The 18,192-nt window shown below is 33.5% G+C and overlaps 1 long non-coding RNA gene across 2 annotated transcripts; it reads right to left on the reverse strand.

Annotated features, from left to right (window-relative positions):
- Positions 1 to 11,972: 11,972 nt before the first annotated feature.
- LOC136063615 (uncharacterized) lies at positions 11,973 to 17,757 on the reverse strand. Of its 2 annotated transcripts, none has more exons than XR_010625240.1 (4): positions 17,438 to 17,757; positions 14,150 to 14,706; positions 12,571 to 12,671; positions 11,973 to 12,467 (listed from the first exon to the last, which is right to left on the reverse strand). It is a non-coding gene; the product is annotated as an uncharacterized LOC136063615 (long non-coding RNA). The 2 variants fall into 2 exon arrangements; XR_010625239.1 differs by having other exon boundaries at positions 11,973 to 12,455; positions 17,438 to 17,752.
- Between the last annotated feature and the right edge of the window lie 435 nt (positions 17,758 to 18,192).

The following is an 18,192-nucleotide window of genomic DNA, read 5'->3' on the forward strand; positions in this document are numbered from 1 at the left end:
CTTCCAGACTTTTTGGAGCACGGTGGGTGATGACGTCTGCTCAGCCGCTCTCGACTGCCTGCAAAACTGTAAGATTCCAACTGACATAAACCGTACTCATATTGCTTTAATTCCAAAAGTTAAATCCCCGGAAAATATTTCTGAATTCCGTCTTATAAGTTTATGTAGTGTGATTTACAAACTGGTGTCTAAGGTGTTAGCAAACAGGCTAAAGATTATACTCCCATCAGTAATTTCAGAAAATCAAAGTGCGTTTCAAGCAGGCCGGGTGATTACAGACAACACATTAATGGCTTTTGAAACACTCCACTATATGAAGCACCATCATTCTGGCAAGTCGAGCTTCATGGCCCTGAAGCTCGACATGAGTAAAGCGTACGACCGCATTGAATGGAAATATTTGGAACTTGTGATGAAGCGCATGGGTTTTGCGGACAGATGGATAGCTTTAATGATGGAATGTATTTCATCAGTTAGCTATTCGATCCTGATTAATGGAGAACCCTCAACTACCTTCCAACCAACCAGGGGCATTAGGCAAGGGGACCCCCTCTCCCCTTACCTGTTTCTTTTTTGTACGGAAGGTCTACATAGTCTCCTGCAACATGCGGCTGATTCAAACCAGATTCGAGGTGTCTCTATAAGTAGAAATGGCCCTCGACTTACACATCTTTTCTTCGCCGATGACAGCCTACTCTTCTGCAGATCCTCCATTATGGAATGTCAAAAAATTCAAGCCCTCTTGAGGAGTTATGAAAGGGCTTCGGGCCAGCAACTAAATAGATCAAAAACTTCTCTGTTCTTCAGTAAATCAACTTTAGCGGACTCCATTGATCAGATCACAACTCATCTTGGGGTTCAGGAGGTTAAGCAATATGAGAAATACCTCGGCCTCCCTACCCTAGTGGGAAGAACCAAAAAGGCCAGCCTCTTATTCATCAAGGAAAGAGTTTGGGTGAAGTTGCAAGGGTGGAAAAAACAACTTTTGTCCCAAGTCGGGCGTGAGGTGTTGCTAAAGGCGGTAGTGCAGGCTATACCAACCTATGCCATGAGTTGTTTCAAATTACCCATCACTTTATGCAATGACATTGAGCAACTAATACGAAAATTCTGGTGGGGGCAGCGAGGGGAGCAAAGGAAAATTCATTGGTCAAAATGGAGTACTCTTTGTCTCCCAAAGGACCTAGGGGGCTTGGGGTTTAAGGAACTTCAGAAATTTAACGATGCTATGTTGGCAAAGCAAGTATGGAGGCTACTTGAGGATAAAAACTCTCTATTCCACCGCTTTTTCAAAGGCAAATTTTTCCCTGACAGGAATATATTTGGGGCAAAGGAAAGCAACGGCTCATTTGCTTGGAAAAGCATTCTCAAAGGGAGGGAGGTCATAAAAAAGGGTGCCAAATGGAGGGTGGGTAATGGTGATAATATCCGCATTTACCATGACAGGTGGCTGCCTGCCTCTCATTGTGCTAATATCCAATCCCCCCCACTTTTCTATTGCGATGATGCGTTGGTTTCAGTGTTAATTGACAAGGAAAGGAATTGCTGGATTGATGATGCTATAGACAATAACTTCCTACCCCAAGAAGCCAAGATGATCAAGTCAATCCCCCTATGCTTCACTGAGGCAAGAGATCAGATGTATTGGCCGGGTAAGGTGGATGGTGTCTATTCGATCAAGGCTGGGTATAGATTTTTGATTGAGGATGAGCTGACACCAAGCACAGGCCCATTGGCCCCCCTACATACAAAAAGCATCTGGAAAGGGCTATGGAAACTACGAATTCCTAACCGAACGAAAACGTTGCTGTGGAGAGCAGCCTCGGATGCTCTTCCCTCTCTTGTCAACCTGATGAAAAGGAAGGTTCTTTCTGATGCCTCCTGCCAGGTGTGTGGTCTTGAACAGGAGACTGCTTTGCATGCTTTATGGGGATGTCCGAAACTGGAAATGGTCTGGGATTTGCACTTTGGTCCGTTAAGGAATGATGCTAAAGATTGTTTGAACTTCTTGGAAGTTGTTCAGGTATGCATGGAGAAAGGCCACCCCACGGAACTAATGGCTATGATCACATCACAAATCTGGCTTAGAAGGAATAAGCTTAGAATTGGTGAGTCGGTGTCTGACCTGAGACTAATATTCCCAATGGCGAAAGAAGCTTTACGAGATTTTCATCATGCCCACGCCCCTGCCTCTTCTACTCCCCCTGCCCGAATCCACCCCAAATGGGAGCCTCCTCCCATGGATTGGGTGAAAATTAACTTTGATGGCGCCGTCTTTCAAGAAAAAGGCGAAGCAGGTCTTGGTGTCATCATTCGCAACGACCATGGTCTAGTTATGGCTGCTTTAACGCAAGTTATTCCACTGCCCACCTCGGTGGAGATGGTGGAAGTGTTGGCAGCAAGACGGGCTCTTTCCTTTGCACAAGATCTTGGTTTTGATCATATCATCCTGGAAGGCGACTCGGACACTGCTATTCGAGCCATGAAGGGCTTAAGCTTCGCTGTAGCAAGCTTTGGCCATATCCTCGCTGACATCAAAGTCCTTTCTTCAAATTTCAGGCACTTAGTTTTCAATCATACTCGTAGGATGGGAAACAAAGTCGCTCACAGCTTAGCTAGAGCAGCATGTAACTTTTCTCCTTTTTGTACGTGGATTGAGGAAGTCCCAGTAGTCTCTGATGTATCCTACCGTTCTGAAATTTTAATGGAATCTTAGCTCCCCCTTTTCTAGGGGTCGGTTTCTAAAAAAAAAAAAAAAAAAAAATTTGATTATCATGCTTGTATTGTGATGAAGATGCTCAGGAAAATAGGGTGGGTGTGTGTTTTGGGGACAAGCATATGTTGCCCAATTGTGTTAGATTTCTCCTTGCCCAATTTTAGTTGTTTATGTTTAATTCTTGTTTTTTGGCTACATCATTATTATGTTAGTATTTGTAGATGATTTGCAATTTGATTTCAATGTGTTTACATAAATAATTAAGCATTTTATTTTGTCTGCCATTCTTGCATTGTGATGAAGATGCTTGTCAATGCACTATGTGTGTGTGTGTTGTGGTAGATAGAAGCTAGATTTTTACACATCCAATGGATCTAAAGGTATCCATCGAATACATCTAAGAGAGAAAGCCCTTGTTAAGTTTGACTAATATAGTTTTGCCTACTTTTAATAATAACATTCTACTTTTATGTACATTTTGCCTGTGTAAGTTTGACTGATATAATTAATTACTTGGCTCTGATTTCTGTCTTGCCATATGATATAACAAATAATTAAACCCTGGCTATCAAATGAAAGAGAGAAAGAGATAGATTCTAAAATTATTGGAATCCAATACATAATTTCTATTTGTACTAAGTTTTTTTTGCATGAATACATCACATTAGTTTGAACTTTGAAGCGCTCACAATTTAAGGATGATAAATACATTAATGGCCTATTTGGATGGAAGGGGGAAGGAGGGGAGTAGATTAGTGTTGGCTAAAAATAAGCTAATTTTGTGCTAAATCTAATTTACCCTACTCTACTCTCCCTCCCTCCTCCTCAATCCAATCGGACCATAATTGTTATGCATCGCACTCAAAATTCATCTTTTGACACTAGAAGGGAAGTCTGAAATTTGTTACTCCTCTTTGCATGCTCTACTCTCTTCCATGAACACACCACCCCCCCCCCCCCCCACCCCCCGGCAAAAAAAAAAAAAAAAAAAGAAAAAAAAAAAAGAAAAGAATCATCACTTAAGACCTTGACAATTCTGAAACATGAAAGATGATGATCAGATGAGCTCAAGTCTTCTAAGGAGTTATAGATTCCTCAAGCACCAGATGAAATTCAAATTTAGGTCAAGTTGTTCACGGTTGGCCTGTACTTAAAGCAGTTTCATTATTGCAGTTGTTTATGGTTGTTGTTATAGACTTGAATCAGTTGAACCATCTTTATCGCTATTGGAACTACTCTCACCTGTCACCGCATTGTTGATTTTGTGTGTGTGTGTGTGTATAAAAGATAAATTGTTCTTTTGAAACATCAAAACAATGTCATCAGACAATCCATGTTGAGAAGTTTGTACGAATGGTCGATTAATATAGGCAACAATTTTCATGTACTTTTTTAGAAGAAGTCTTCAATAATTTAATTTTGAGATTGTAAAATCTTACTTCTTAGGTTGTTGGCAATACTCTTTTTGTAATATTTCTCAGTTCTCATTCAATAAAGCTAAGCAGCATTTTGATTTGCACATGCTCTGCTTCTGTCCACATTGATAGTGATAAGTATGTTAACTGTATAAACAGCTTCTCATATATATATATCTAATTTCCTCTAGAAATATTTTGTTTTTGATCAAATGAAGACTGAGTAGTGCTCGTTTTAAGGTGCTTCCTTTTGTTTTTTCCCTTTCACTCAAGAAATCCAACTCTAAACACTGGTATGCTCTTTAGAGGTGCTTTTCTAGCTCTTTGCACCTTTAGCTGAAAGATCAGGGCAAGAAAAATCTAGTTTACCATTCATTGTAGGGCAAGTAGGTCTTAATATGTCTGTGACTTGAGACATGTTTGAATCTTGAACTATGTTTTGTATAGTCTGTAGTTATGGATTTACTTCTCTCTTTTTTGTATATAGTCCGTGGATGCAGACAAAGAACGTATTTCCTACAGGTTTTTAAGCTGATATTATGTATTGACTGCCAATGCTATTTTCCTCAGAGAATCCAGTAAGATGAGGATATTGTTGAACTTTTGCTCTTACTTTTTTTCATTAATTTATTATGTCCAATTTGAAACTGTGGACAAAAATCATTTCTACACATTGGGGACCGTTATAATGGAGAAATTATAAGATCCACGTGGTGGATAAGTGATGTGGTCCACCATTCCACTAAAAAATTTCCATCTATTTAAAATTGTTAGTTAGAAAATTTTTTAAAACAGAAAATAATTACTGATTCAGCAATTTTAAATAAGTGGAAGTTTTTTAGTGAAATGGTGGACCACATCACTTGTCCACCAGAGGATTCTATAATTTCTCATTATAATGAACCCTATCAGAACATTTGTCAAAACTAAGACACCAATAATTTTCTTGTCTAGTTACATTAGGAAGTGAGAAGTCATAAGCCATGACGAACTAGACGCTCTGTAATATATGCATGTATAATGACTTTGGACTCGAAAGAATAATGTCTGATGACCACAAGTAATGTAATATTAAAAGAACTAGTCGCAGAACCACATAACAAAATTTTTAGGCGAAAAGCACCTTTTAGTCCCAACATTTTCAAGCGATTCCCATTTTAGTCCCTACATTTTATTTTTATCGCTTTTAGTCCCTATCTTGAAAAATGCTTCCTATTTTGGTCCCTGCTGTTACATCAGAAACGGAGAAAGCTAACATGACAAACGGCAGGAATAAATAATACTAACTTAATATCCACGTGGCCTAAATTAATAATAAAAAATGTTTTTTGGCATTAAAAAATGCCACGTCAGCATCTAAATTAAAAAAAAAATTATTAATTTTAACTAAATAAAAAAATTAAAAACAGAATTAAAAACTAAAAATCATATGAATTGAGATCTAAGTGTGTCTTGAACAAGAATAACAAGAACCACAATCTCAGATCCAATAACACAAACCCAAAAATTAAAAAAAAAAAAAAAAAAAAAACAAATCTAAGCAGATTGCAACAAAATACAAATTAGATCTGGAAAAATCAACAAATCAGAGAATTCAAGTCTCATAAAAATAAATAAAAAAAATAATAAATCAAAAGGACTAAAATGCTCACCGCCTCCATTCATGAAGAGCAAAACCTTCCTCTGGCTCCATTTTGATCGGTGGCGGAAGCACCGAACCGTCAGAGCTGAAAACGCCATCGTCGATGCCAATGCCGATGCCGTTTTCACTAAACCACCGTAACCGTTCTCGTTCCCATTTCCATTATCCCCGTGGATCAAGTTGAACAGAGATTAGGAGTAGCCAAGGTTTGGATCGTCGAATCCGTAGATCTCAGGCGATGCGGAGGCATGGTCGACGGCCATGTCATCGTCAGCTGGAAATCCCCCGAATGGGAAGTTGGAGTAAGAAGCATAGCGTTCGCCGGCGGCGGTGAAGCTCTATTCATCTTCATCGTCAATGAAATAACTATTCGATGTGTTCACGTTGAACTCCTCCTCGCCATCGATGCGATATACGTCGAAGGAAGACATTGCCTCTCTCTCTCTCTCTCTCTCTCTAAAAAAACAAGTAAAAAACAAGGAAGACATTTACTGGTGTTTTTTTTTTTTTTTTTTTTTTTTTTTTTTAAATTTTTGGGTTTGTGTTCTTGGATCTGAGTTTATGTTCTTACTGTTCTTGTTCAAGACACACTTAGATCTCAATTTATATGATTTTAGTTTTTAATTCTGTTTTTAATTTTTTTATTTTAGTTAAAATTAATAAATTTTTTTTTTTTAATTTAGATACGTGGCATTTTTTAATGCCAAAAAAATTTTCTATTATTAATTTAGGCCACGTGGATATTAATTTAGTATTATTTATTCTTGCCGTTTGCCACGTTAGCTTTCTCCATTTCTGAAGTAATGACAGAGACTAAAATGAGAAGCATTTTTTAGGATAGGGACTAAAAGCGGTAAAAATAAAATGTATGGACTAAAATAAGAATCACCTAAAAATGTATTGACTAAAGGGTGCTCTTCGCCAAATTTTTATGGTGGTTTCTTTCTTTTATTTTTGGCAATTTGGACTAAGGTAAAAAATTTAAAAAATTAAATAAAAAAAGTATGTGTAAGGTTTTAATATTTATTAACTTAAAAAAAAATGAAAAACCAATTGACTACTCTATAAATCACATACTACACTACATTTAATATCCTAAACAACTTATAAATTACCTTCTGAACTACTGCTTAATGAAATTTTCACCATTGTTGGAAGAGTTTAAATTCAATAAATAAAATTTTCTTCATAAAGTGTCCTCATGAAACATTACAATGCATAAAATGAAAACCAATAATTTTTACTTCATCTTAATTATCTTTTTTTTTAATAAAATTTATTTATTAAAAAAATAATATAATTTTTCTCAAGAATTCAAAAGATAAGTTAGTGTAAATATATATTTTTTAATAAAAGCTATTTATAACATTTTTTGTATCATTAAAAAGTATATAAAATTTGGAAATTATTCTTTTAGTTTAAACAAACTTTCTCAAACCCAATTTTTCTAACCTAATAACCAAAAGGTGGCTCATGATAATTGTAACACTTTTTTTTTTTATACAAAAATTCAATCTTGTATTAATTCTATTCACTAGTTCATATTGTTCCTATAATATTTTCTAATGTAAAATATTTCAAAATAAGAAGATTATATGATTGACTAAGTTGTTAGCAATTGTTAACCTTTGTTATCATTATCTACATAGTATTTTAATAATTGTTAACATTACCTGAATTTTGTATAATCATATAATCTTCTTGAAAGGGTTCGAATTTGTGTCAAAAAAACAAGAGTTTGTTTAGACCCCAAATTAAAAATTACGGCTAAATTGCTTTTACTTTAACTTATCTAAGTGTGGAATAAGAGTAAATGAAGTGCAATCACTGGATCTACTCTAATGCATACACATGAACAATAAACGATAAAAGTAAGACATAAGAATAAGGGAAGAGAGATGCAAACACAAGATATTATCGAAACGTGTTATTGAAGAGGAAACTAAAGAACTCAGCGAAAATCTTCTCTGCAACACTCTAAGTCGAAATCAATCCACTAGTGAATAAGTTAGAGTACACGAATAACAAAAGACCCTCGAAACCTAGTCTACCCAATATACTTGAGCCCTCCAAGCTCCTGCTACTAACGGACTTCTTGAAGTCTTGTCTTCACTAGCTTTCCGGATCTTTCAATACACCCTATTGCATCCGCCAAGCCTCATTGGCTTCTTTTGGCAAATCTCCAAAGCTTCCCAAGCTCCAAAACACTCTCTACACTCTGAATAGATGTGAGTTGTGTTTGGGTACAAATCTCCTCTCAAGGTATAATAATGGGAGAGGGAAGGAAAAGATGCTAGAATGATTTCTCACTAAGGATGAGTATCTCTCTCTCTAAAAGATGGGTGTATTGTGTTGTAGAAAACTCTCTAGGGTTTTCTCTATGAATAGCCTCTCATATTTTTGTGAGTAATGGGGGTATATATAGTATGGGTGAAAGGTAAGAAAGTCACTCTTAAAATCCTCCAGGCAGAATGTTTCTCAGGTACCTCGCAGGTTGGCCCTTCTTGCGAGACAGTTGCGAAATTCCCAGCCTGGCACAACTCTTAGCTTCCAGTCATGTGCTTCTCACGTAGCCTTTTCGCGGGTTACACTTCTTGCAAACTTCTTGCAAGCTAGTTGCAAAACTGCACTGATTTTTCAATTCATACTTGATTCTTTACCAACTTAATACTAAACCCAATATAATAAAATTCCACAAATACAAAGAACAAAATTAATGTAATTACAACACTTTTTGTCATAGAATAAAGCCAACATAAAACATAGTTGTAAATTATAACTTTACATTTCTTATTCTCAATCATAGTTTTATCCTTAAGATAATTATATTGTATTTTCCAATTAATTTTTATTTCCAATTAATTTTTATTTTCTCTCCTTTTTTATTACTTAATTGTAGCATTTATTGTTTTTAGATTCTAGTTTATGTTTAACCACATCAGCAACCATGTCATTATCCTTTTTCTTATAATTTCCTATAATTTTTTAAAAACTTTTACTCATTTAAGATAAATTAAAAATCCATTATTTAACAATAAAAAACATATATATTTTATTTTTAACTCTTCTTATTATTAATTTCTCAACTGATTGTTACACTTTTCCAACATTTCATCTCTCCACCTTAATTCATATGTGGTATAATATATAATATATTCTTTAAAATTTATTGAAGATAATTTGTTCTCTTTAAAACTAAACTTTCTAAAAGTATTTTCCACATCTTTATTTCTACAAATATGTCGTTCTATTATTTTGGACGCTCTTTTTTATTATTATTATTATTATTATTATTATTATTATTATTATGAAGAAACTTGGGTGTGTGTGATTAATATTATTGTATTATTTTTTGAAGTGGTCAATACTTTTCAAACTTTTGTTATAGTGTGTTATTTATTTATTTATTTTTTTTGTACAACTAAACTTTTTTAAGTTTCAAATTAATCATTCAAATTTCTCATTATCTTAAAGAGATTATCATGATAATAAAACATCATCACAAATTTACAATTGATGAAACAATCTACATGGATATTACTCAAATAGTTGATAAAAAAATTCAAACATGTAAATTGTATTTTAATATAAACTCAAATTTTCACTTCCAAAATATATAAGAATTAACTCAAACCAAAACTATAAGAGGGGGAGAGAGTACATGTGATGGGGAATTAAAAAAAAAAAAAACACACACAACACACACACACACACACACACACATCAAAATGTATCAACCAAAAGTGTTGATATAAAAAAAAATCAAAATTTATCAATCTAAATAGAGTTGCAAGAAAGAATAAATAATATATATATATATATAGAGAGAGAGAGAGAGAGAGAGAGAGAGAGAGAGAGAGAGAGAATAATTACCTTTTTGGGAGAGAATATGAGAAAAATAGTAAATTTATATAAAAGAAGAGTAAAAGAATACTCAAAAGAAAAAATGAATTATCCAAGCCATGTTACATAATAGAATAACATTAAATCATTATATAATATGTCATAGGATAGCATTTATCAATCATAGAAAAGATAAAGAAAAAATGTAACAAATTAAAATAAAACCAAATCACATCAACCAAAGAGAATAATCACCTTTTTGGGAGAGAATATGAGAGAAAAATAGTAAATTTATATAAAGAAGAGTAAAAAAAATACTCAAATGAAAAAATGAATTATCCAAGCTATGTTACTTAATGAATAACATTAAATCATTATATGTTATGTCATAGGATAACATTTATCAATCAAAGAAAAGATAAAGAAAAAAGATAACAAATTAAAATAAAACCAAATCACATCAACCAAAAGTAGTGTTCAACCCAAAAATCCATCAACCTAAAATAGAGATGCAATAAAGAATTAAAAATACACCAAAAGAACTTTATACACACACACACACACACACACACACACACACACACACACACACACACACACACACACACACACACACACACACACACACACAGAGTATTCACCTTTTTGTGTGGGCAAAATATGAATTGAATAGAAGAGGGAATAGAAAATTTTATAGTAAATAAAATGGGAAAAGAACAGTCAATGGAAGATGAAAGGATAGATGAATTGTATTGGGAAATTTAGACCTCAATTGATAAAATTAACAAGTTTTAAACCCAAGTTGTTAATTAGATTTATTATGAATAAAACTTGTTAAAACAAACAAACATCAATATCATGTCAAAATTATGCAGTGGAAAAGTAAATAAGACAAGATATGATGACCTAGGAAAACCAATAAAACAAACTAGTTTCACAGTAAAAAATCAAGGGAGAAACCTTCCCAAAAGGTAATCTACTATAGTAAAAAGAAGTTTCAGATCTAGTATAAAACATTTATATCTAGACTCTACAATTCCTGTAGATGAACTTATAGCAAAAACCTTCTACCGTTTCAGAACCTTTAAACTCTTCAATATATGAACGCCACCCTTTTTGCATGGATCCCAGTACGTGACTAACACACCAACTTGAAGAAGATGTTAGCTGCAAAGTTCTTCACTAACCATTTCCTATCCCACAACTTCTACTTCTACCAACCAAACAAAAACTAAAATTATATATTTTAAATCTAATTAATTTACTTGATAGGTTAAATTTCTAATTAATTTACTTGAAAATGTGCTTAAGTATACTTATACTTTGAAAAAATTGAAAAAAAAAGTGGAAAAATGTGAAAAATATGAAAAAAAAAATATAAGGTTTTAAAAAACTATATATAAGAAATAAAAGTTAAAAGCCACAGCTGATGCCAAAAAAACCATAATTGAAGTTATGGATTAAGAACTAATAATAATTTGCCATCTATAATTCATTTTGTTGTGAAATGAATAATAGTTATGTTAAATGTCAATGCATTAATCTTCTCAATGGGTTTAATATTTTCCGCGCTCCCCCAGAATGAAATAATTAAATAATATCTTCAAATCTCTCTTGGGAAACATGCTTTTCTCAGCAAAATTACAGCATTAAGCATAACGAACAGCTCGAACATGGTAATTAAATAAACCAAACGCATACCATATCACAATCAGAATGCAATGCTGGAATCAATGGTTATGTTTATGGTTATAGGTTTTTTTTTTTGTTTCCTTTTTCTGTTCCAGGTCAGAGCACTTTAAATAAGAACTTATACATCCAAGCTCCATGTATAATCTCCACACGTCTTCAATAAAAAAATACTGGAAAGACGCAATATTTCTTTATCTCACTCTTGAATCCATTGGAATGGAATGATTTATATCGTTACCCCTTTCCTAAAGATAAATCAAACACGCATGAGATTACATTGAGATCTAACCTAATGTAAGAAATTTTATTATTTGCCCAAAAATAGAATAAAATACAATAATCCTTGAAAGAAAAGGTTACTGCTCCACAGACTTGAGCGGTGTAAACAATTTTAACTCTAGTGCAAAATAAAAAATAACCCTGTCACCTCCAGTGCACAAACTGAAAGGAAGCCAAACCCTAAAGTAGGGAGCTAATGTATAATTTGACACAATTTTGTAGCAATATTTTTTGACAAAATGATTATTACTGTCGGACATTTAAATAAGGACATCTAATGAACCATTCAAACGCTACCTCTATATTCACAAACATACCTTCGTTGTATCGACCAGTTTTGCCGCCATTGTTATTCTCTGAACAAAATCTTTAGAGCACAGGTAAATAGAGCTCCAAGCAAATGGGTATCTGCCCAATTTCTCTACAATATCTTTGATTCTTACAGATTGAGAAGCAGAAATAGCTGTCTTAAGAAACTAGTAATGCTAAGTGCAAGCTCTACAAAGATTGTGGTATGAATTAGTGAAAAAATCAAAAAAGACGTCTCTATTATCAGTTTACAGCAGTGACTGGCAGAAAAGGAAAATAAAAATAAAAATCAATACAGGAAAGAAAATTCACTATTTACAGTAGATACACAGCAGGTGAATTGGTGAGATAAAAGCAAAGGATCAAGATTAGGTAAGACTGGGTTAAGCCTAAAGGTGTCTAATGATACAAGGCAAAAGTTAAAGCCGTGAAAAATTGGCATTGCAGACAAAATTTCTAGTGCAAATTCAATTTTTTTATGGGAACGGATCATCTAGTCTGGACAGAAATCCCCCACAACAGTGGACATCATTTGGTAAACAATGTATTATCCATCATTCTGCAACACAAACTGAAAAAGTAAGAGGCATATTAAGCCCATAGATAGGGAAAAAACACTTAATTTTGCTATGGATCAACAGTTAAAAAGAACAAAATGGGAAGAAAAAACTTACTCGTACTAATCTGCATTCCATCCAACTAGTGCGCTAAAGACACAATGGTAGATGAGCAGGAGGTTATAATTCCATGGTTTGTTGGTAGATCCAGTTAATCCCTGGGCATTAGAATGTATCTAGTGAAGAAATCTAATTGAATCTGTCATACTTTTCTTATCACTAATGGTAAATTAAATCTAACTGAAATCATATCTATCAACATAATAGTGCCTCTCAAAAGCAAACAATGTTCAGCAAAGATAGGATAAAGCTCCATTCAAGTTTTCCCAAATCAACATTTTTTGTAATTCTTTCTCTGTAAACAATACTTTTGCTCAGTTTAGTAGTAAACCTAGAGGGTACTTTAAAGAAGCATATAAAAAAGATGATTCTGGGCCAGCTAAAGAACCTGAAATTGTAAGTCCAGTCGGAAAGCTTTGCTTGTCAAATTCAAAAATACATGCTTTAAGTTTAACATCAGTATGCTTTTCATACATGTATCTTCTCATGCAAGTTGAAAAGACTACAGCAAAATGCTAGTTCAGAAGGATTCACATGGATTAATAGGATATTAGATTCTTGTTAATATAATTGTCATTGATCTGAAAATGTTAGGAAATATATTTTAAAAAATTAAAATCTATTTCTCCATCAATTTTCTGTATTTGGTTCAGCAACAAGGCAATCTATTTATAATATTTGGTAATATCTTTAATAGTAATGACTTCTCTATCAAGACACTGCATTTGGATCAGCAGCAAGGACATTTATGCTAACCTATAGTCTTGCTTTTTTAAAGAACTTTTCCAAGCAAGATACTAGACTAAAATCTAACCTAAACCCACCTCTTTTTCATTTGGGCCAAGACTGACTCCAGAATTTATATATCAACTTCATATCCGCATGGAAAAAAAGAAATCCTCTTCAATCGGTTTCTTTTGCAAGATGACATGCCACTGTCCAACAGTCATTGGACCATTCTGTTTTTGCAATTAAGATTTTTTTTAGCTATCCAACAGAAATGTGAAATGTTTTGTGTCTTAAGTTCAAATTCTTTCCTTCCAGTTTGTTTCATTCCATCACTTAGGCTGCAAATTAATTATATTTGCTAACATTAACAATTGAGCAACGGCTCTTGGGTTTAACTTATCAGTAGTCTCTGCACTATCTGCAGTATCACAATTGTTTTCATAATCATCACTTATCATGTTTATTTTAATATATTCCTGCTAACTCAACTCAACTAAAATTTATTTAGAAATTCTCAGTCTTGACTTTAAGCAATGCATCTTAATAGTAGTAACTGAAAAAATTTCAATGCATGAAATTTAAGCATTTAACTCACAAGTTTCACATATTAACAGTAAGACAGATGTTATCACTTGTCAAATTGATTCCACAAAATTCGCTATGCACTTAACCATGAGTTATAACTTGATTTCACTCCAACAAATCCCAAGACAAGAGACATATTTAGATAGATATAATTAGGTCACAAACAGATTAGAAAGTCAGACTATGCTTGATTTCATCTATCTAAATGTTCATCAAAATTTCACATTTAGGAGCTAGAGGAGGTTTTGTAATGTAAACTTACTCTTTCAATAAAATTGAACACTCATTTTGGTGTGGATGATGCCCTGTGTTCCAGAAATTCCCAAGCATTCTGCATAGTATTAGACACAGGTTTTCCAAATTCCAACAAACCCCTAATCCATTTAACCCGGTTTACAAGTTCTTCCAGGTCCATAACTGCAACTTCTAACGTATCAGAACACATGGAATCTAAAGAAATATTTCCATCCGCTTTTATCTTCTTTGAAGACCCAGAGTTATCATATTTTCCATTCCTAGACGCAGTTCCCACCATATCAGCTGACACATCTCTAACAATGTCTGAGCAATTGGTCTTTCCAATTCCATTCTCTTCCATATCTAACTCCAAATTTGTTTCAGGTGTTTGTGTCTCCTTAGATGTCACAGTGATCAAAGGTCGCTTCACCATTCGTTCTGATGCATCTGGAAGTTGTAATGAGCTAGCTGAACTATGAGAAGAAGAAGAAGAATTACACTTAAGCGATGCCCTAGTAGTAGCCTGAATTCCCTTTCTTCCTTTGCCTTCGGCTTGGATCATCAAATTTGGAGCCCCAGCAACTTATATTAATCCGGTGCCAATCAAATTCAAATTTGAAACCAAGTCATTAAATAAACCAAACCAATCAAACTCAAATTTGCCAAGAGCCTTGTAGCTTAATTGGCACCTCAACATTTTGTAACTATCTCAAAACAATTAAACCAAACAGAAGTATAGGAGGCATGGATATAAGATCAAGTGGTAAATGATCAAAGTAACTAATCACATACATCTGTAAAATGTCCAGCTATGTAAAGACAGAACCACTAACTTCTATAAGGTCACGTACAAGTATAAGCCACCTATTGTAATACTTGCTCCATCCTGAAATAAATGTTTGATTCTAAATAATAAAAAAATGTGAAAGTTTAGTAATATTCCTAAAAAAATTTCACTTTATAGTTTATATTACGTGTGGACACAACTTTAAATGAGATTCTCATTTTCTTATGACTAAATTGAAATTTGCACCCTTAAAGTTAAAGAGTCATTTTGATATATTCCCCCTAATGTTTAACAATTTGGATCCCTAACGTATGCCATTTTTTGAAACAAGTCCTTCCAGTCATTGATGAGCTAGCCACTAAATGCCACCAAAGCCTGCCACATGTGAAAACCATGAAACAAGCCCTAGAAAAGGCCAGTGATCCCCTAAAAACTGTTATAGCAAAGAACTCTTCCAAAACTGATGGCTCACTAATCCAATGGGCAGAACAATCTCTGGACTTCAGTTTAAATCAAAGAGGGCATTAGAGTGATGGTGCAGCATGATTAAAACAAAGGGCTTCAATAGCTCCCAACTGATGGTGCTAAAAATATATGCACAGAGAAGGACAAGTAATTATAGATTAGAGTTTAAGATAGAGATTGAAAAGAGAGGTTTACAGATGGAAGGTAAATGGCGTATTCTTTCATCAGTCAGCAAAGGGCTTGGTGTTTCATGCTATCTTTACAAGCAATAGTTCACCTTGTACCCAGTGTTGTTAAAAGCAAGCTTAAATCTCAAAAATCGAAGCCCAATGTCTGAGCGGCGAGTACTTTGCTTGCTTGAAGCAAAGCTAATTAAGTGAAGCGTGTCTCAGGCATTCTCTCTCTTCTTCTTTTTTTATTTTGTGCTTTATGAAGAAGCAAAAAGCACACTTAGATGCGCTGTTTTATTTTTTTGCTAAAATATATTTATAATTAAACTTAACTCCTTGATCTAGAAGGAAATGTCAAGAACATTGAATTATTAAACAAACATTATTCTTAAGGTGCTGTATTACTCACAATTTTTTGTTTATATATCGAGACAATAATTTACTATTCCTTTGGTTTTTGGTCTTTGCCTTTTGTATTTATTTTGATGAACCATATACTTCATTTGATCATAGCTATCCTGATTACGTATTTTCATAAAGCACAAGAGAATTATACAAAATGTTCTGTTTAAACTTGCTACGATTGGATTATTATCATATTGCCATCCATAAAAAATCATTATCAATTATAAAAATTTTAAGAAATTGAAACAACCGTAAAATTTGAAATTACAAATTGTGCAATTGCATTATCCATTTTAACTAATTAACAAAACATATTACTATTTTAAATTTATTAGTTTTTTTATTATATGCTATGTATTTTTTATTACAAATTATTATATTTATATTTGACAAATATGCACTTTACTTAAATCAGGTGTGCACTTGCACTTTGCACCTAGACTCCAAGAGAGTTGTACACTTAAGTGCACTTAATGCTTTTACCAAAACTGCTTGTATCAACACTTGTTTGCATAATTTTTTTTAATGTAATTATATTATTATGAAATGTTAGTTAAAATGATAATCATTTATGAAATGTAATTGTATTACATCTATCTTTAACGTTAAGTAATTTTTAGTTAAATTATTTATGACATCACTATTCAACCTCAATTGAATCCCCAATCAAATCTCTAAACCATCTCACTTTAAAGGTTTCCTCAATGATTCCGGGGCTGTTTGATACCTGCTTTTAAACAACAGTTTTCAGTATTTAAATAACAATAACATTTCTTACACATATTTCTATAACACTCAAACACATATTTCCACAACACTGAAAACTGAACAACAATACTTAAACACTGCTACCAGACGGGCCCTCAATTTTCAAAACAGTAGTTACAATAGAAATATTGGTGTGAATTATAAGGTAATGCCCCAAATTTAGTAGCATCAACCCTCTCTCACCATAAGTTGTGAAATTTACTGAAATTTTTTTTAAATATTTAATATCACATAGTAAATTTTGTTAATTTCTTGATAAGTTTTTTTTAATTTCACAGTTTATTCTATTTATTTGTAATTATATTATTTATAACATCACAGTCCAACTTTAATCAACCTCTAGTCAAACCTCTCACTTTTTCTCAGTTTTCTCAACGGTCCGGTTTCTAAACCACAGTTAACCATTGATAGTGCGATTACCATGGTCCTAAAAACTCCAACTCATAGGGTATATATCTCCCTCAAAAATGAGAGTAAAGACATATTCAATGTGCAGTAAAAACCAAATGCAGACAAAGGACTGATCATGCATTCCCCAAAATGAAGAATATAAAATGTTACGCCTTCAATGACCTAATAGAAGGACTGCAGGCTAGAGCTCACAAAGCCATTGATTATGAAATATGCAGTTCCCAAAATTCATATACAAAATTAAGACAAGTGTACACAAAATTGGCAACAATTTAATTCAATCAATTCCCAAAAATCGCATCCCTACCTTGAGTGAAAGGCTTAACAATCCGAGCACAACAACGATCATTGCCCTTCTCCTACAACCACCAAGGCATTGCAAACATAAGTAACACAAGAAAAAATAATTACCTAGAGGTGAGTCTAACATATCTAACTCTACACCTACACCTACATGATAAAGATTCATCACAGAACACAAGGCATGAGTTGCATCAGAATCTACAGAATAATTGAAGATAAAATTACATGGACAGCACATTTAAATCTAATAGAGTATCCCTTTGGGATAGATTATATTCATTTACTTATTTGGCGTAAAAGACAAGTTGTACCCAGAAAGAAGTAAGGCTTTAAAAATCTGCACCTATACAAATAAATGGGAAAATAAACTATCCCAAACACACAACAACAGAACCACATTACAAGCAAGTTACATAAAATTTGTATAAGCCTCACTCAAAATCAATTAAAAGTTGAATAGCACATGAAAATGTTATAGTGGTCTTCATTCAATCTCTCTAAAAGACAAGTGACCAAACCCAAGTAATTTCAGCTTCTAGTAAATATTTCATTAATTAAATGCGAAAGTGGCGTAACCCAGGTACACAGGATGTATACAAAACTTACACCAGCATTGAGTATAAAAAGTATAGCTATCAAGCATCTCAAGCAATTAGAGATATCCACAGGTTGGGTTAGTGCTCATCCTGGACTCAACCCGGACTCAACCCAACCATTTCTGGTGGGGAAGAACAGAACCCGCCATTGACCCTGAAGGAA

This window comes from Quercus suber, unplaced genomic scaffold, assembly GCF_002906115.3.
Source record: "Quercus suber isolate HL8 unplaced genomic scaffold, Cork oak 2.0 scaffold_547, whole genome shotgun sequence".
Classification (NCBI taxonomy): domain Eukaryota; kingdom Viridiplantae; phylum Streptophyta; class Magnoliopsida; order Fagales; family Fagaceae; genus Quercus; species Quercus suber.